At 37.9% G+C, this 21859-nt stretch overlaps 1 pseudogene; it reads left to right on the forward strand.

The window, feature by feature from the left end:
* Positions 1-1075: 1075 nt before the first annotated feature.
* LOC112314727 (ER lumen protein-retaining receptor 3 pseudogene) lies at positions 1076-19004 on the forward strand (annotated as a pseudogene).
* The last annotated feature ends 2855 nt before the right edge of the window (positions 19005-21859 follow it).

The following is a 21859-nucleotide window of genomic DNA, read 5'->3' on the forward strand; positions in this document are numbered from 1 at the left end:
TGCCACCCCAGTATTTAATTTAAAAAGAAAGAAATGTTATAAAGCGAATGGAATAGAACTATTATTTAAATTTAAATTTATAACAGAAGAAAACTTACTAGAAATAAAAGGATGACTTTGAAAGACTACCATATTTCTAGAAAAAATTAACTAGGCTAGTCAGTTCTAAGCGATATTCTAGTAAAACAATTACACATTAAGGATAAAAAAAATCCCCTGGCCCTCCAGAAAAAATTACTATTACTTTTTTAAAAAGTCAAATTGGCATAAGACTTCTTAACAGTAACATATAAAGCAAAACAGCTGGTGAGCAACAATTTAAAGGAGCTCCAAAGAGAAACTGTGAGCCAACAATTTTACACTGAGCCACAATGTTGTTCAAAGAGCAAAGCCACAGACAACGTTCACAGGCAAACATCCGAGAATGCCGTCCTCCTGAACAATTCCTGAGAACCAGCAGGAGGTCAAGCTTTATCTAACCAAGGGATGACAGGGCAAGCTTCAGTGGTAAGTGTAATCATGAACATTAAAGACACTTAATTGCAGAGCCAAGGTTAAACGAATGTGGAAGGACAGTGTATAATGTTGCGTGCTCTGAGCTAGTAAAAACAACTCACAAAAAGATAGAGGACAAAGAGAAAGAGGAATGAGATAAGCGCATTGGCTGTCACACAATAGGTGGGTGCGGAGGATGGAGGACATTACTTGAAGTTGTCAAAACAAACAGAGGTATCTAAGTAAAGGAAAAGAGGATAAATGGAGTTATATACATGATTAACATAAACATAACCACTAGCAAAAATAATTACAAATCTTCCTCACAAACAAAAGCATGCTAAAAAATGGACAAATAAAATAGAGCACAAAGGGAAAGAAATACAATGAACATTATATGAACACACGTAATATAAACCTGAAATAATGGTGAAGCTGAGACCAAACATGTCTGTGATATAAATACACAATGGGCTTACCTCAACTATTTAAAAATATTCAGATTGATTTACCAAGCAAAACCCTATTATATGGTAAATGCAAAAACCAATCAAAAATACATGATTCCAAAAAGCTAAAAATGCACCATGTGGCAAGTTTGCACCATGAGAATACAAAACAAGAACAGAGTGGGGGCGACAGTCCTGGGAGCAAACGAGGTACAACTCAGACCGAGAGCAGTGAATGTGGCCGAGACCTCTCTAACACTAGGAACCCGAATACACAGTGAGTATGTAACAATGACAAATATATACGAACCGAATGAAGACACATCACTAATAAAGGGGGAAGGGTTTACAGGAACAACTATAAAGGACATATGGACAAAAACAGGGGGAATGGAAACAGAGGAAGTAAGTGGGGATGGCTGGGGTGGGGGGAGAAGGCAGAAAACTGCACTTGAACAACAATAAAATTCAGAAGTATTTAATAAAAAAATAATAGGGACTTTAAATAAAACACTTCTTTCCATTCATATCAAACCAGTCACGCAGGGGTTGTCCAACTTTTTGGCATCTTTGGGCCACACTGGAAGAAGAGTTGTCTTGGGCCACACATTAAGTACACAAACACTAATGAAAACTGATGAGCAAAAAAAGTTCTAAGTAAGTTTGTGATTTTGTGTTGGGCCGCATTCATAGCCATCGTGGGCCGCTCAGCCCATGGGCTGTGGGTTGGACACCCCTGCAAGGAGCCTCCTTCCTCCCAAGTCAGTTAGTGGTTCTCAATTTCTCTTGTATGTTGAAATCACATGAGGACCTTTACAAGCACTGATGCTGTGGCCTCACACCCAGAGATGCTGATTTGTTCGGTTTGGGATATACTGGTAGCTGGGGCCTAAGAATGTTATGTTCTCCAGATGTTTCTAACGTGTTTAGAAGACTGAAAACCACTGAAATTGATGCACAAGGATTGGAAAGTAGTAAAACTATCTACAGTGAGAAAATAATACAGTGGAAAGCAAGCAGATAATATTCTTAATAAACTTAACAAATGTACAAAAATGTGTCAGAAAATTAAGTTGAACAAATAAAAACCACACTTCATCCAGAATAGGATGTACAGTCATCGTACATGTTTCAATTGTCCCTAAATACTATATAAATTTAATGTAGTCCCAGTAAACATACTAAAAAGTTTTCTTGGAGCTAGACTAGACAATTCTAACATTCATATAAAAACAGGCAAACATGTATATATGATAGGAAACTCCAAAAAAAAAAAAAGCAGTAAGGGTTAACTAGAACTAATATATAAATCATATTATCAAAACTAAAATTGTGTGGTATTGGTGAATGAATAGACAGATCAGCCAGTAGAACAGAATAGGAAGTCCAAATACAGACCCCAAAACATGTAGAAATTTAGTGAGTGATAAATAAGACATATCAAATGGCTGGGGAAAAAGATGGAATTTATAACCAATGTTCTTGGGACAAGTGAAAAATGATTAATTCTGGACTCTTACCATACCCCCAAAAGATAAGAGATCTAAATGTAAAAACTGACATATTAGTACTAGCATGAAACATGAGTGAATTTATATATAACCTGGATGTGGACAAAGCTTTTCTGACTATAAATCAAAATCCAGTTGCAACTTTTAAAGAGATGAATAAGTCCTACTACATTAAAGAAAAGGTTTGCAATTTAAAATGATGTCAAAAAATCTTAAAGTTTGGAAGAAAACAACTGCAATATATTTAACAAATGGCTATTTTTCCTATTATACAAAGAACTCAACATGAGAAAAAAAGAACAAGCTAATAGAAGGAAAATGGGCAAATTACATGGACAGTTCACAGAAAAAGTTAGAACAAATGTTTCTTAAACTATAAAAAAATGCTCAACTGCCTGCTAAAACTGGAACTAAACTGAGGTACCAGTGTATGAATAAAAATTAGTCCTCCTAGCACTGAGGTTTCTAAATACGATTGTCCATTAAGCCAGCGATCCTTATTCAAATGGTGGATTACAGGGTTAGGACAAAAAATAGGGATAAGGTCAACTCTAAACATTGTACTCTAGAAAGAAGCAGGCTCTGCCAGATGGGCATAGGAGTCAGCTTGAAGCAGCTACCATTAGTCAAATTTGGGACAATTAGAACATCAAAAAATAATGAGAATAATGGATTATATAACACTGAGGTGTTTTTGTTTTTGTTTTTTTAAAATTTTATTTATTTTTAGACAGAGGGGAAGGAAGGGAGAAAGAAAGAGAAACATCAATGTGTGGTTGCCTCTCACATGCCCCTTGCTGGGCGTGTGGCCTGCAACCCAGGCAGGTGCCCTGACTGGGAATCCAATCTGCTATCCTTAGGTTGACAGGCTGGCACTTAATCCACAGAGTCACATCAACCAGAGCTTAAACACTGAATTTTTAAAAAGTTATCTATGAATCTATAGTGATACTCAAGAGAGAAAGAAAAAGAGAAGGGGAAGCTCTTTTATTTCAGATTACCAGCTAATGAAGGAAGACTGATAGAGTTAGTATATGCTGCCATTTACAATTCTCAGGGTAAGAACTTTCAGGCAAGGATCATCAATGCACGCTAAAATGACTGCATGTAATTTTAGGGGGTGTATTAGATTTCTATTGCTGTCTCAACAAATTACCAACAACTTAGGGGCTTAAAACAACACATATTTGTTAACTTACAATTCTGTTGGTTAGAAGTCAGACAGGGGACTTGCTGAGCACAAATGAAGGTATCAGTAGATCTACATTCCTTTCCGGAAGCCCTAAGGGTAAATGTTTCCTTACCTTTCCCAGTTCCCTGAAGATGCCGACACTCTTCAGCTTCAGGCTCTCTTTCTCTATCTTCACTTGCGTTGCATTTCTCTGACCGTCCTTCCTAAGTCACATCATCCTCTGGTTCTTCTTACTTCCACTTTCTACTTTTAAAGACACTTGTGGTTGCATTGGGCCCACCTGGATAAAGCAGGGTAATTTCCCGATATTCAGGCCAGCTGGTTAGCAAACTTAATTCTATCTGCTCCCTTCACTCCCCTTATCCATCCCTAAACCTAACCTATTCACAGCTCCCAGGGATTAGGACAAGGGCTCTGTGGGTATGGGGGCGAGGGGTGTATAGAGGTCTGTCTGCCACAGCAGGAAAGGTAATTTGCATGCTCTCAAAGTCCTATACCTCTGATTACTCATTGATTATGTATAAAGAAACAAGGCACATTTACAAGAGAGAGATTCAGCTTAATGAACAGCCCAAATGTAGCCTCACCAACATCGAACAAATGGCCGTTATGGGAAATGAATGTAAAGCCATAGGAAGAACATTAACTCACTTATGTAGTGTTTTTGTCAAAAATATGTAATCTTAACTTAAACATGAGAAAATAAACAAATCCATATTGTGATACATTCTAGAAGCAATTGGCCTGTATTCTTCAAAAATTTCAGTGGCATTTAAGAAAAAAATAGCGAGTGAACTGATACAGATTACAGACCAAAAAGATGTGTCTGTGAAATGCCGTGAGGTTATCTGTGATTGGGTCCTGGAATAAAGGTACAAACAAGCAAAAGAATATTTTTTAGAGAACTGGAGAATTTTAAATGTGGTCTGTTTAATACGCAAAATAATTTATCCATATTAGATACTAAGGTGTGACTGTGTTATTGTGGTTTTGTGAGAGAATACCATTGCTCTGAGGAGATAGTATTTGGGGCTGAGACATCATGATATCTTCAGCTTGCTTTCAAATAGTTCAGCAGACAAAGGAGGTCAGTTGTTCAGGGCAGGGTACATAAGAAGAAATGGAAAAAGTGAATATAAAAAATAATATTTCGTGAAACTAAGCAAAAGATGAACTTTGGTAGCTAAAATTTCTTGCTTTTGCTCACCATGTGGATAGCTGATTTCACCACAAGGCATTGGACATCATTTAATTTGTTTTGAACATTTGACCAAATAGGCCAATTATTAAACCTTCAATCTTCTGAAAACCTAAAATTTTTGCTTCTATGTATTTTAGAATTTTATATCTATTGCCAAATTGCTTAAGTTGGCTTAAATGCTTCACAACTTAGACCTTAATTATTTGCCTACATGAACTTATCTAGTTAGAAAATGTTTTCTTTCCTTCAATTTAAGACTTTATCGAAGCTTATCTTCTCTCTTAGCGATTGTGAAGATGAATACAGTAAGTTATCTTCCTTCTTTCATACTTAATAAAGTGTCTTCCTCCTTGACACAGGTAAAGAAAGTACCTATATTTTTTTTCATGACTCCGTATGTACAGGTTTGATGACTTGTCTGTAAATTATGTACCATCAGAGATGAGACCCTTTCTTGACCTAAACAACATCATGGGCATTTTACACGTTAGATGAACGTAAAGGAAATTTTAATAAGCCACATTTTCACACATTCTTTACAAAGAAAGCCTTTCAAACCAACTGTCTCCTTTCTTCCTCTCTTTCTTTCTTTCTTTCTTCCTCTCTTTCTTTCTTTCTTTCTTTCTTTCTTTCTTTCTTTCTTTCTTTCTTTCTTTCTTTCTTTCTTTCTTTCTTTCTTTCTTCTTTCTTTCCTTCCTTCTTTCTTTCTTTCTTTCTTTCTTTCTTTCTTTCTTTCTTTCTTTCTTTCTTCCTTCCTTCCTTCCTTCCTTCCTTCCTTCCTTCCTTCCTTCCTTCCTTCCTTCCTTCCTTCCTTTCTCTTTCTCTTTTGTTCTTTCTCGTTCTTTCTTTCTTTGTTTCTCTTTCTTTCTTTTTTTTTGAGGGTGTAACTTGGTTTCTAAACAGCTAACGTGAGAATAAGAAGAAGGACCAAAATATAGGAGTTTGTACCCTTACAAAGCCAATATAAATGTTTGGAAAGCTATTCTCTATCATTCAAAGCTGTTTTTTTCTTATAGCACTTTCCTTATAATTCTAGTATTCTATCACCTGATGTGCTACACAATTGGATTTTGGAGAACTCCTTATTAAAATGCCCTTAAGTCATAAAACATACTTTGAAGTAGAACAGTAGGCAGCGGCTTCAGTAAGTTGAAGATCAAAGATGTTGCTATCCCCATGGCCAATGAGAATGAAACTTGATTTTAGTGCAGAAGTGTTTGGGGGAAGAAATGATTTCTTCTGATAAAAGAAAGCTGGAAATGGAGCAAGGAGGCTCTGGACCTATCTCCTTACACGGTTCATATGTTTCTCCAACAGCCTATTGGACCTTCTTTAAATCTTTTTAAATTTGAAAGCCTTTCTGTTCTCCACAGCTGGGCCCCTTATCTTTGCCCTTGAAAGAGAACATGCTGACCTGCCCCCGTACAGACAAGCCATCTGAGGCGAGTGTGTGCCATTTCTGAGTTTCCCTGCCCTGGATCTGATGCGGACCACCCCACTAGACTATTTTATTAGACTATTTTTTCCTCATTATTTTCCCATTCACGCTTTGTGAAAACCAGCAACAGGACTTCAGAATAAAAATGCTCACAGCAGCCTCTGAAGAAGCTGTGTGGTATCAGCTTTTGAGACTGACTGTTGACTAGCCATTTGCTTTACACATTGGAGGTTACTGGCTTGCGAGGGAAATTGAACCAGTTTGACATCTCTTGATCATACAATTCCTGGGGTTTCCTGAATTTTGAAGCAAAATGGTCAGTTCATCTCACTCAGCACATAGTATTAAGGAAGGCAGGAGAAGGGTAGGGAGGAGAGACTGAACATAACACAGTCTGGCACCAGGGGATCAGTGTCCCTGTCCCAGAAAGCCTTCCGGGCAGACCTGAGAAAGAAAATCTGCATAGAGCAAAGGCTCAGTCTGGAGGCTTCTGGTAAAGGCCCAGTCTGTGTTTAATAATGTACCCATAGCACTACTTGATATTCCATTCACATTCAAGTGTGGTTACCAAACCGTGAGAGACAGAGCTTAGATCTGAGGACAACCCGCTTTTTATTCTCTCTTAGAACTAATGGAGATTGTAGCCTCAGGAGCCTTTTCTTTTGAAATTTTTAAGAATTCCCACAACTACTCAAAGATCACATGGAGATGCCTGAACAGCTCAGAAAGCCCAAAGCCAGAATTATGTACTCCATGCCACATGCATGGGTAGACAAACATGTATGTATCAGAACAGAAAAGCCAGTGAGCCTGGCACTGAACACAGTTCTGCCCTCAAACCTCCCTATACAATTTTGCTGTCCAGAGGAGAAAGCAGTCTAAGAATTTATGATTATTTCCTAGAGTAGAAATCAATTCAACATGTAAGCACTCCTAGTAAACAGATGTCAACATGTAACATGAATCTCTACAGTAAGTAGCCTTTTCCCTTTCTATGTAATTTTCTTAAATGCTTTATTTATTTATTTATTTATTTATTTATTTAGGAATGACATAGAGACAATGAAACCATAAAGATAGCTCTGGTCATACAAATATTTCCAACCACACATTAACTATACGTACAGGTATATTGTTATATGCTCACATATATAATCTTCCATATTTAAAAGATCATTTTCTCCTGGCATTCTCTCCCACCTCCACCCCAAGAAAACAAATGTGTTTGTGGCCAAAGAGTTCTAGCTAGACTACTCCTTCATGAAATAGGCTCAAAGCAGTGCCACCACAGCCAAAGGCCATGTGGTTTTTGGCTCATTCTGAAGTGAATGGTCTGGACCACACCGGCAATCTGCTGGCAAACCCGCTAATTCACGGGTCTATCTTTACTCTCTCTGCCTCACTCCACCATGACCAGCTAGAAAATCGGGCCCTAGGGAGAGTGTTTTGAATACCTAACTTCAATAAAGGGTGATGGGAGCCTTTTGAAAAGATTGAAAACACAAATTTAGAATGCCCTTTTTGGGAAAAGGAAATAAAAACACCTTGTGTTCACAAAATGATGCTCTCTTTTTTTCGTCTGTGTGTGGGACGGATAATGATAGGCATACATCTTCCTTCCCAGAAGTTAGCCATAGGAACGAACGAGGTAACTAGGAATGGTGTCGGGATTGCTCCTTCTTCTTTTATTTAAAAGATAGACTTTATTAACGTGGTGTTAGGTTCACAGCAAAATCGAGCGGAAAGTACATCACTTACCCAGGGCCCCACATGCACAGCCACCCCTACTGTAAACATCACTCACTGCAGTGGAAATATAACATGTCAGCTGATTAACCTACATTGACAATAGATTATCATCCAAAGCCCATTGTTTGCATTAGAGTTCACTCTTGGTGGTGTGCATTCCATGGGTCTTGACAAATGTATAATGACGTATATCCACTATTATAGAATCATACACAGCAGTTGCACTGCCCTAAAAATTCCCTGTGCTCTGCCTCTTTGTCCCTTCCTCCTTCCCTCCCCCAGCTCCTGGCAACCACTGATTTTGTTTTATTTCCCTAGTTTTGTCTCTTCCAGAGTGTCATGTTGTTGAAAGCATACAGTTAGAAACTTTTTCACATTGACTTCTTTTGCTTAGCAGTGTATATTTAAGTTTTCTCCTCTTTTCATGGCTTGATAGCTCAGTTCTTTTTAGAGCTGAATAATATTCCATGGTTTAGGTGTACCAACAGTTTGTTTAACTACTGACCTATTGAAGGACTTCTTAGTTGTTTCCAAGTTTGGACAATTTGGAGTACAGTGGCTATAAATATGTGAGTACTGGTTTTGGTGTGGATGTAAGTTTCCAACTCATTTGTGATTGTTGGATTATATGGTATGTAAATTATGCAAGGAGCTACAAACTGTCTTCTAGAGTAGCTGTACTATTTTGCATTCCCACCAACGCGAATGAGAGTTTCTATTGTTCTACTTCTTCTTCAGCATCTGGTGTGGTCAGTGTTTTGGATTCTAACCATTTTAATAAATTTAAACTGGTATCCCATTGTTTTAATTTCCAAGTCCCTAATAACAAGGTGTTTGGCATCTTTTCATATGCTTATTGCCATTTGCATGTCATTGATGAGGGGTCTGTTCAGATCTATTGCCCATTTTTAAGTGGGGTTGGCCATTTTCTTACTGTTTAGCTTTAAGGGTTCTTTGTATATTTTGGGTAGCATTCCTTTATCAGGTGTCTTTTGAAAATACTTTTCACCTAGTCTTTGGCTTGTCTTTTCATTCTCTTAACTATTGATTCTTTTTAAAATTTTATTTTTCTTTATTTGACCATGGGTACTAAAAAGAATGTTTAAATACTGATAACTCCAGTTCACATGAGGTGTGAGCCATCTATGGTTTGGTTGTTGAGTAACACTAAATCATTTTGCTTGCATATGCTATTGGAATGATGTGGCCAAAAGTTCTTTTTGCAACTTATTAAAATTTATTACTCTTCCTGGGAAATATTGAGGGTATAAATAGCATCTCCCCATTTGCCAGATGGGGACTTAGCTACCCAGAAGTTAAATATCTCCTGACTTTCATTTAATAAGTGTGTAACCAGACTAATTACCAGCTACCTTCCTTCTACCAGGATGTGTGTGTGTGTGTGTGTGTGTGTATGTGTGTGGTTATAAATGAATTTCAGGATTCTTATTTTTATTTCTATGAAAAATGCCATGGAATGTTGACAGAAATTGCATTGAATCTGTAGCGATCACTTTGAGTAGCATGGGCATTTTAAAAAATACTATTTCTTTCAATCCAGGATCATGGGATATCTTTCCATTTATTAGTATCTCCTTCAATTTCTTTCATCAATGTCTTATAGTGTTAGGGGTACAGGTCTTTTACCTCATTAGTTAAATATAATACTAGGTATTTTATTTCCAGTTTCTGTGATAGATCAAGATCTGTCCATAAAGTATCCAGCCATGGACTATGAAAAATAGAGACATTTATTGAAGAAAAATTGCACATAGGACAATGACACCTCAGTCCCCTTCAAAGTAGGTACCTTGGGACCTCACACAGTTCTCCCAATCCCCATTTGCTGCCCCATCGTATTTTCCTGAATCTCATTATCAGTCTGAAATCTCTTCCTTTTCAAAGGTAATAGTAGTTTTGGGAAAAGCCAGAAATCACAGGGTGCCAAATCTGAGATGTAGGGGGGTTGAGTCACCTGGATGATTTGATATTTTGCCAAAAACTCTGCAGGAAATGTGATGGATGAGCAGGAATGTTGTTGTGATGAAGCTGCCAATCACCAGTTGTGCATGGTTGTGGCCTTTTGAATCATCCGAATAGTTCCCATTGAGGAATGTTCAAGCTTAACACAAAATTTAATGCAGATTAGCTGCTCTACTCACTGAGTCATTTTGAATGTGGTGGCCACACAGGAACATGCTCACTCAATGGCATCTATGGCCCCCACTGACTAGTACAGTGAAGTCGTCATTGTTCATGCATGTGCATCCCAGTCCACTCTCCTTGGCTGCCAGGTTACATCGATGTTGTTATATTAACAATGGCTGGACTTTTTTGGACAGACCTTGGGGTCTTGTCCTCTCATGCATCATGTTTTGTTCAGAGTTTTCTTTGTGAAACATCATATCACCCAGGTGACTCAACCCCCACTACATCACAGAGTTGGTACCCTGATAAGTCTGGCTTTTCCCAGAACTAAAATCACCTTTGAAAGGGAAGAGATTTCAGGCTGTCAATGAGATTCAGGAAAATAATGACAGGGCAGCTGATGGAGATTGGGAGAACAGTGTGAGATCCCAAGTTGCCTACTTGGAAGGGGACTGAGGAATCATTGTCCTATGTACAACGTTTGTTATATCTTATATCTTCTTCAATAAATACCTCTATTTTTCACATCACATGGCTGGATACTTTCTGGATAGATCGAGAGAGATAGAGATAGAGAGATAGAGAGAGAGAGAGAGAGAGAGAGAGAGAGAGATTTCTTCTTTTTGTTTACCATGAGGTTTACATAAAGCGTCTTCTAGTTATAATAGTCTGTTTTAAGCTGATAATAACTTCAATCACATGCAAAAACTCTACGCCCCCAAGCATTTTTTGATGTCACAATTTATTTCTTTTTATATTGTGTATCCATTAAGCAATTGTTGTAGCTACAATTACTTTTAATACTTTTGTCCTTTAACCTATGTTAGAGTTAAGTGATTAAGAAACCACTATAATCAATAAAGAGTATTCTGAATGTGACTATATACTTACCTGCCAGTGTATTTTATATTTCAATATGTTTTCATGTTACTAATTAGTGTTCTTTTATTTTAACTTGAATTACTCCTTTTAGAATTTCTTGTAAGACAGGTCTAGCTGTGATGAACTCCCTCAGCTCTTGTTTGTTTTGGGAAAATCTTTCTCTCTCCTCCATTCTTGAAGGATAGCTTTGTTGGGTAAAGTATTCTTGGTTAGCAGTTTTTTCTTTCAGCATGTAATATAAAAACACTGAGACTGTGACAGCATCCACGTGGAATCCATTCCTCTTTTGGCTACTTGTAAGCTGTGGGATTTGGGGCAAGGAGATCACAATCTCTCTGAGCTTTAGTTTTCTTGACTCTGGTGAAGATTAGATAAGATAGTGGTGACATGAGTCCCTGAGTTCTATGATAGATATCACTTTTTATTAAGCACTTGTCAAATTGAAATGTAAATACAGGGTAAGGCAAGAGTGGGCTTGCAGTTGTTTGTATAAAAATAATGTAACAATTAATAAATAATGACATAAGAATAAACTCTCTTCTGTATACTTACAACTGTAAACCTACTTTTGCCCCACCTTGTATTTGCTCATGGGCCTGTCTTCCCCACCATAGGGTAAGTTCCTTGAGGGCAGACTCATAGTTCATTCATTTTTCCTTTCTGAGCTTCTTACTGTTATTACTTACTGTACTGTATATTTTTGAATAAATTGATTTTTTCAAAAATGCTTTAACCTTGGCTAGCACAATAGAAGTTAAGAGCTTGATTTGGTCATAGTATGATGTCCCGGGGACCCTCTGTAAGTCAGACACAGGGAGGCAGTGGGGATGGCTGATGGAAAAGGCCTAGGGCCTGTCATTCCCCTTCTCTGGAGATACATAAAATAGTCACATACTTGTTCTCACTTAGCCCTCAAAAGAATCTGATGAGATAGGATTATTATTTCTGTGTTTACACAAAAGAAATTTGAGATGCAGAGAAATTAAATTAATAGCTCAGATTGAGCATATTTTACAGCAGTAGAACTGTTACTTGAACTCAGACATTATTATGGACTGAATGTTTGTGTCCTCCCAAAATTTGTACGTGGAAGCCTTAACCTTCAATATGGCTATATTTAGAGATGAGCTCTCTAAAGAAGTAATTAAGGTTAAATGAAGTTATAAGGATGAGGCTCTAATCACACATGGATTTTTATTCTTATAAGAAGAGATGCTAGGAGCTAGACTGGCTTCTCTCTCTCTCTCTTTCTTTCTCTTCACACATATACTCACACTGAGGAAAGGCACATAGCAAGAGAGGGGCCATTTGCAAGTTAGAAATAAAGCCCTCACCTGGAACAAAATTGGCCAGAAATGTAATCTTAGAATTTTAGCCTCTAACTGAGAAAATAAATTTCTGTTGTTTAAGCTTTCCAGTTTGTGCTATTTTGTTATGGCATCCTGCACTGACTAATGTAGGGGTTGTTCCAGTTAGCTCTTGCCATATAATACACCAGTCCATAATTTAGTGTCTTAAAATGACAATAATCATTTTCTTATTTATCATAGTCTCCGTGGATCAGAAATTCTGGAAGGGCTCAGATAGGCATTTCTGGCATGGTGGGTGTTTTTGTGGTTGTGGACAAACTTTGACTAGAACTGAAAGAGCTGCAGGCTGGCTGGGCACCTCCCTCTCCTCATGTAGGCTCATGGTCTCTGTGAGGGGTCTTTATGCACAGGCTATTGGGCTTTCCAACAGCATGGAAGCCTCAGCATTGTCACATAGCTTACATGGTGCAAGAAGGTGTCAAGAATTAGCATTCCAGCAAATAAAGCATCACTATTGTCTTTTATGACCTAGCCTCAGAAATCATTCATTGTTACTTCCATCCATTTTATTGGTTACAAATAAGTCACTGCCTGATGAGTTGGAGGGAGAAGTTCGCTAGAATCTCCCTCTTCATAGAAAATGGTAAGATTTAAAAGAGTTGGGGGATGGGGTCTCTTTTTGTGGCCATCTTTTGAAAGTACAATCTGCCACAGATTTATTTGGGTCTAGGGCCATGATTTTCCCATAATAATTTTGTGATGCTAAAACAGAAACCCTTCCCCCCATTGAGGGATTTAAATGTTGAGTTTAGATAAAAGAAATGAGTCATTATGAGTTATTTAAGATGAGCTGAGTAGTGCCCGGCTCCATTTGGTTAAGAGACCTAGGGTCACAAAGGGCATGTCCAAACAGATGTCTTTAAACTAACTTTCTTTGCTACATCCTCAGGAGAGGGCTTGGGGTCTATGTGGTCAGGTGAAAGGATGACTCATCTTCTTGTAAAGCCAGAGAACTAAAGAGCTCTAAGCTTGGCCACTAGTGTGAGGGGATCTGACACAGGAATGATCAATGAGCAACTTTTCTCAACCTCAGATTCCCTCCCAGAGCGGAGGCAGGACTCTGGGGAGTAAGAGACGATGAAGTAGTGATGGTGGTGTGAGAGGGAGATGGGTGGCAGGGAGTCCACAGACTTGCAGCAGTGTGCTAGATGGGGACAGCTGGAGAGAAGTGTTCTACAGAGAAAATGAGAAATCAAATCCTCCAGCAGCTCCACCCAGAAAGGTAGCAAGTAAAGAATTTTGCTTAATTGCCAAAGAACCTTAGTTGCCTACGATGGAAGAGAAATCACAAAACCACTGTCTTACAGGAGATTATCTCTTAGAATGGAGTTTCTGGGTACCCAACTTCTCTTATCCTTCTAAGAGGCTTGCTGGAAAACAGACAGACCCTGTATGTTTTGTATTCACAGCACCTTTCCCCAGCCTTGATAGCATCAAAAAGTGAAAAGAATGAAAACAATCACTTTCAATAGATCTGAACTTAGTTCACAAAGAAAGATCAAGTACTGTGGAGTCCGCTCATAACCATGTTAATCAAGAACCCAAAATGCTTACGGAGTTCTTGGTGCTCCCTCTGTCAATTGTTTCCCCAATACAGGTCACAGGGTGAGAGTACCAGGGCTGGCTAACTATTCAAGGTGTAGCAAAGTGATATTAACTCATATTTTTAAAAGGCAGAGAGGTTCTTTCACATATGAATTTTTAAAAACTGAGTCTGAAAGGACTGTGGAAAGTAAACACTATTATGATCCGATAGAATAAAATAGGATGATTGAGTTGACTTTCCGTGTCCCTTTCCTTTTTTGTGCAACTAATGGTAATACCTTTTTTTTTTCATTTTTTTAAAAATCTAATTTTCCTGAACAGTAATATACTGCTCAGGAGCAACCTTGGCTCAGAGGAGACTGATAATAATATAGTTCAGGGAAGTGCGAACCACGTTTCTAGTGTCATTTCCTTACCACGTTCCTTCCCGTTTTCAAGAAGACATTCTACTGTTGGCAGCAGATCAGCGCAAAATCTTTGAACCTGAATCTCCCCCAAGCACACACTAGTCACTGAAACTAGGGAGCCAAATTAATTCATAGGAAAAGACTATAGAGACTTAAGCCTTGAAGGAATAAATTCAGATTTTTAATCAATATTTGGAAGAGCATAAGAGGAAAATGTATTACTGATGTATTTCCTTCCCAGCTTAGCATATTTTGTGTTAACAATCTTTCATCACAGATAGTCATGTCAAACCTCTTGTTCTCACCCCCTCGCCACCTCCGGAATTCAAAGTGTTCTGAAGAAACACTGTCAACCTAAGGGTGCGTGGTCTGAGGAAGGAGCAACATTTTCCCTCTCCTTGGGAAGCTCATCCTACTCAGCTAGGGGAATGCTTCAGGGAGAAAAAGAGAGAACGCCACGAAGTCAGCGCATTCAGTCGCAGTGCTCAACGGAAGGGCAGCTGATCGAGCCTAATTAGTGTGGTTCCCATAAAAGTGGCTGCCTTTCCAATGCCTTCCTGCCAATTACCCTGCAGCACTTTTTGATAATCCAATGGCAGGAATTTCCTATGAAGTATTGTCTTCAGAACTGCTCTCCCTAGAAGACTCACAAGCCTGGAATATTTTTTTCATCCTGTTTCAACAACCCACAGATTTTAGAGTAGAATTCAGAGTCAAATTAATGGGAAGGCAAGCTGGGTATCCACCTAGGATGCGGAACTAAAAGGGGAACTAAAACATCACTGGAATAAATTGGCAAAATGTAAATTGGTTTCACTCCTCACTGGTGTCAACTTGTCTGTGTTAAGTACTTTTGTGAATCACTCATGAGCTTGCTGTCAGCTGAGTTCAAAATCAATAATGCATGTTGTTTTGCTTACCAGGAATGGGTGGCTTAGTTCAATTATCTAAATGTTAAACCTTTTAATTTGCCTCCCAATATATTGTCTCATTTAGAAAATTGCAAAAGAAAATTTAGAAAACTACAGAAAACGTGATAAATATTTTGGATCTTTTCAATCCCCTCCTTCTGTAGCTAGTGAAGTTAGTGACTGTTTTTATATACAGTTTGTGTTAATTAAAAAAAATCAGTTTCTTCTCAGTTTCCATTAAAAAAAGATGTACAAATATTTAAAGAAAATATGGTATAAGAGATGCCGGTCTAATAGTCTTCCCAGAGCAACTGCATTATCTCTAGTCAACCTGAAGTGACACAAGATCCATTTAATCAGCATTTCCGCATCTTTGTTCAGCATCTTTGTGTGGAAGGCAATCCATGAATGGAAGGTATTGAGAAGTAGTGTTGACCTTCAAAGGCTCACTTACTAGCTATGTTGTTGCTAAATACTCAACTCCTTAACTTTAGTGAACCATGCTTTTGACTGTTCTTTTTTTTCTCATGTCTTCGCTACTAACTTCTCTAAGCTTATGGAATCATTTCCCATTTATACTCAAGAACATTATTTTGCTGTTTGGCTAACCTCCAATTCATCATTAATTATGAATTCTATGTCCTTTATAATTCATTAAGAAACATCATGAAAATTCCACATCAAGTTAATTTGGTTTCCCTCAGTCTTTGAAGACCGACCACAGTTTTTAAAAGGCTTGACATGTGTCAGGAACTGGGCTAATGGCTAAACAGCTATTATATAGTTATATGATATTTATTTTATCTCCAAAATAACCTTCTAAAATAGATACTATATTCATTTAAGAAAGAAAATTAAAAGTAAAACACACTGTACTTTTTTGCCTGTTTCACTGACAGTAAGTAGAAAACTAGAATTTGACCTCTGGAATTCAACTTACCTGACACCAAAACCCATGCTCTAAAACCCGGCACTAATTGTCAGGCTTATCTACCATGTATTATGTCAGATGGACCATAGCTGGCACTGTGCCCTTTGCATTCATTGCAGAGGGATTCACCTAAACTCATAGAGGCTAAATAACTTTCTAAGTGGTCTCACAGCCTGTGAGTGGCAAAGCTAAAGGTCAAATTCAGACCTGTTCTCTCCAGGTGTACGACTGACTACAGCGTGTTTCTATCTTTAGGAAGAATGTGGGGGGTTTGTTTGGAATGCCTGAAAGACTGACAGCTCCCTCAGTGCCCACTGATTCTACATAAATAAAGGCTTTCAACACTACTGAACTTACAGTCTTTGGGAGCTAGTATTTTCTGTGTAGTTGTGAGAACACTTGTCAATATCTTGGTTACTACATCCTTAATTCTTTCCAGGAACTTCTGAATGCCATCTGGTCAAGATTTCTCACATATAAAAATTACTTTTATCTAGCCCTGGCTGGTGTGGCTCCGTGGATTGAGCACCAGCCTGCGAACCAAAGGGTCGCTGGTCAATTCCCAATCAGGGCACATGCCTGGGTAGTGGGCTAGGTCTCCAGTAGGGGGCATATGAGAGGCAACCACACATTGATGTTTCTCTCCCTCTCTTTCCCCCTCCCTTCCCCTCTATCTAAAAATAAATATACCAATAAAATCTTTAAAAAACAAAAACTTAATCTTTAAAAAAACTACCTTTATCTATTACCTCTCTGAGGCTTTAATAAGGGCTAGACTTGCCCTCCACACTTTTATCCCTAATAGTTTGTTTATTAGGTAAGTGAACAGTCTATAAAGACTTATCCTAAGTCACCTTTTTATTTTATTTTCGCAAAAGCAGAGAGATAAAAATCTACATTAACATAAATACGTAGCTTATTCACACTGTAGCATTTAACAAATAATTCCTTTGTCATATCAGTTTAGGTAGCTGCTGTGGTTGCCCACTAAATGGACTATTGGGATGGGTTGCTTAGGACATGGTTCCCAGTGACCTACCTCCCTCCACACACACACACACACACACACACACACACACACACACACCTTTTGATATCCATGCCCTCATACAGTATCCTCCCCTTGAGTATAGTCTGGATCTAGTGACTTGCCTCTGATGTGTAAAATATAGCTCAAGTGATGGGTACCATTTCCAGGATTACATTATAAAACAATATTGACTTTCATCTTGCTAAAACTCTCTTTCTTGTTGCTACTCTCTTGACCTCTCACTTTCTCACTTTGATGAAACAAGCTGCCACATTGTGAGATGCTCAATGAAGATGTTCATTTGGCAAGGAACCAAGGGAAATCTCTGGGTAACAGCTTGTGAGGGACTATGTTGTAGTCCAATAACTCACAATGAAATGAATCTTGCCAATAACCATGAGAGTGAGCTAGGAGAATATCCATTTGAGTGAAGCCTTGAAATGACCAGAGCCTTGTTAGAGAACCCGGCTAAGCATAACCGAATTCCTGATCCAGAGACACTGTGAGATAATAAAAGTGCATTGTTTTAGTCTGCTAAGTCTTGGGGCAATTTGTTACATAGCAGTAGATAACAAATACAGCTCATTCCTCCCAGCCTGCCTCGAGAGTTGTGCTGAGGCCTGCTATGCTCAGGTTGGACTATCCTAGGGACACTGGAATTTGCATCCTCAATCGACACCATTTCCTCTATATTTTGAAGTTCATACTTGTGAACTTGGTGTTCATTTGCTTTCATTGTTTACTCCTTAGAAGGAAAAGCTCCATTTTAGTCAGAAATATATTCTCCGTGTTATTGGGATGCCACGGCGCAGTTGTCTACCTGTCTTGCCCTCACAGGGCTTTATTTGGGCCGTAAATAAGGATTGACAAATGGGCTTTCTCCCTTGAATTTCAGTCCCCACATTTAATTATCAATCTTATTTCACTTTTATAATTATAACAAATAAGAAATATTTGTACCAGCTGAGAGCACAGACTGCAGAGCTCAGAGTTATGGATAGGGTCGCATGGGACCCACAGGCCATGCCAAGATGTGGCAGCCTCCTTGCCCACCAGAAAGTTTTCCAAGAATTGGCTGTGCATGGGCATTGGGCCTGCTGGCTGGACCAGGATTGTGTTCTGTATCCTTGACAGACTGAGCCACCTCCAGGCCACGCTCCTGGGGAAGACCTGGAAGACCAAGTTCTAAAAAGACAACACTGGGAAAAACCAGACCCTTTCTGTAGCCATCTTCACCATCAAGTGCTTGGACTTGTTTGTCAATGTCATCTCCATCTACAACACAGTCATGAAGGTGGTTTTTCTCCTCTCTGCCTATGTCAGCGTACATGATCTATAGGAGATTTTGGAAAACGTTGGACAGTGAGAATGATACATTCCGCCTGGAGTTTCTTCTGGTCCCATTCATTGGCTTCTCCTTCCTTGGTAATTACAGTTTAACTCCCCTGGAGATCCTCTTGACTTTCTCTGTCTACCTGGACTTGGTGGCCATCTTGCCCCAGGTCTTCATAACCAGCAAGACTGGAGAGGCTTAGACCATTACTACTCACTTCCTGTTCTTTCTTGGGCTGTACAGGACACTCTACCTGCCTCACCAGATCAGGTGCTACCAGACTGAGAATTTCTACGACCAAATTGCAGTGGTGTCCAGAGTAGCACAAACCGTCTTCTACCATGACTTCTTCTACTTATATGTAACCAAAGTCCTTAATGAAAAGAAACTGATTCTTCCAATGTCAATTTGAGGGCCTTCAGAGAACAAGGACATGAAGCCAACTATTTGAGATGTCCTACTGAGTGACTCATGACTCAGATCAAATGTTAAAATTAAAGCCATACAAAGGTTAGTGTATAGATGGATTTCAACAAAACACTGATCACTCTATCTAGAAGACCTCATCAATAATACCTCCCTTATATAGGTAACTAAAAACCTGGGTCAGTTACACACCCATAGTTCCATACAATGTCAACAGGAACATTAGGTATCCTTAGGTATCTAACTTACAAATGGGACAAATAAACTACTGCTCTCTACAAAAAAAGGAAAAACTATTTGTAAATTGATAGTAATAGCTATACATTTAATAATAACTTCAACAATAATTTTCTTTGAGTGCTTATGTGTCTCAGACACTATGCTGAGATCTTTATATTACATAGGTATATTACATAGATGTTAAAATTTTTGAAATTATTTTACCCCACTATTCTATGTTTTTTAATTTAAGGATGAGAAAAAATGTTTTTATGGAGATTATTTCTGTGTGACTGGGACTTGCTCACAGTCACACAGAAAGAAATGGAACTGGGATGTGGACCCGAATCCCAACCATCTGTCTCCAGAGGCCACATACAAAAAAGAATATAGAAAATACATTTTCTAAAGACTTAATTTTTTAGAGTAACTTTAGGTTCACAGCAAAACTTGAGGGGAAGGTACAGAGATTTCCCTATACTCCCTTCCCTAACACATGCACAGCCTTCACATTATCAACATCCTCCACCACATTTTCACATTTGTTAGAATTGCTGAACCTGCATGGACACATGACAATCACCTCAAGGTCTGTAGTTTACATTAGGGTTCACTCTTGATGCTGTACATTCCATAGGTTTGGATAATGTGTAATGACATGTAACCACCACTACAGTGTCATACGGAGTATTTTTACTGCCCTAAAAATCCTCTGTGCTCTGTCAATTCATATAACCCCCATCTCTATTCCCTGTAAAAAAGTATAAAAACAATTGATGTCATCACAAATTCTACAACCAGAAATAATTTGTTAATACCTTGATCTATTTATCTCATTTGTTTCCTAGTTTCTTTTCGCTTTTAATTTCTCTCATTTTATTTTTATTTTTTGTTTCTTTTATGTCTGTACATAGATACGTATTTTATGGAGTAAAATAGTTCTGCTTTTTCTATTTAAAATTGCATTATGAATGTTTTTGATGTTATGTTTTAGAAGACATGATTTTCTAACTGGTATAAAATATATGAGCTTATTACATATTTTAATTTTTAAGTAATTAGTATATTCTTAAACATATTTCTAAATTTTTCCTAATGAATATGAATAATTCTGCAATATTCTTGATATGAAGATTTATATTAAAGGATATAATGTTTAACTGCATATTTAATGCTTAATTATTTTCTTAGCATAAATCCTTAGAAGTGGAAATACTAGGTCCAATGTAGATTTTTAAAGCTCTTGTTATACAGTAAAAAAAAAAAATGATTTTTAGAAAAGGAAAACCAAGTCATACTCCCTTAAACTATTATTTAAGTGCTTGCATGCTTGCCAAAACTATTGCAGTCTTTTCATTATTTTGAAATTTTTAATAATTAAAAATTCATATCAAAATATTTTTAGTTTTCATTTTTTATTGAGTGTGGGAAAACTATTCAAGTGTCCATTCACTTACATCTAAATTAAGTAACTTGATGCTGTGTTTACTGGCCAAGGGAGAAGGGCAGGGAGAAGTGGGGTGTTGTGCAGAGCAGAGGGAATTGGCTGGACAGAGGCAGAGAGAGGAGATGGCAACACTGAAGGTCAGTGGGCGCCACCATGGAACTTTAAGTGTGGAACTGACAGGACAGAAATTACATTCTAATAATGTTATTGGGGAGACAAAGTATAGGATACACTCCCAAGTAGGAAATACAGTGAATGGGTAGTATCAGAAAAGTCAGTTAAAAGCTAGTGTAGTAATTGACAGAAGATAATAAGAATCAAGACAAGTCAAAAGGTAGTGGCCATAAAAATGGAAATAAAGAAAAAAATGAAGACACATTTAAGTAGAATCAACAGGGCTTGAAGACTTCTTGGATGCAGGAAAAAAATGGGAAATCTAAGGTGATAGCCAGATTCCTGGTTGGTGAAACTTGGGTTTTAGGACCTGACTAGGTTACGAATCAGAGGAACACTGGGACAACCACATGACTACACTCAGAGGCCAGTCAGCTGTTCAGATCTGTCACTTAGAAGAAACGTGGGGGTGGAGACGAAGCTTAGAGAATGCTAGGTAGTACTCGAGGTGACTTCTGTAAGCCTTAGTTTTAACACTTATAATGTGAAAAATAATGCTGAATTTATGGAATTGTGGAAAAAGAACAAATGCAATGATGTTTATAAATGTTTAGCTTAGTCCCTAGAGCATAGTAAACACTAAATAATTAGAGCTAATTTATTGTTATCCAAAAAAAGGCTAACATTCAAGAGGAAGAAAGACTCCCAAACTCATTTTACAAACATTATCCTCATTCTAAAACCAGATAAAAACATTACAAAGAAAGAAAATTATGGGCCAGTATGCCTAATGAACATATAAAATATCCTCAACCAATTATTAGCAAGCTGATTTCAGCAAAACATTTAAAATATCATACACCATGATGAAGTAGAATTTATTCCTGGGATGTAAGGTTGGTATAATATTGCAAACGATTAATATGATATATCACATAAACAAAATGAAGGATAAAACTCATATGATCATATCAATAAATGCACAAGAAAACATTTGACAAAATCCAGCACAAATTTATAATAAAAACTCTCAACAAAGTGGGTATAGAGGGAACATACCT

The sequence above is a fragment of the Desmodus rotundus genome, chromosome 1 (assembly GCF_022682495.2).
Source record: "Desmodus rotundus isolate HL8 chromosome 1, HLdesRot8A.1, whole genome shotgun sequence".
NCBI lineage: Eukaryota > Metazoa > Chordata > Mammalia > Chiroptera > Phyllostomidae > Desmodus > Desmodus rotundus.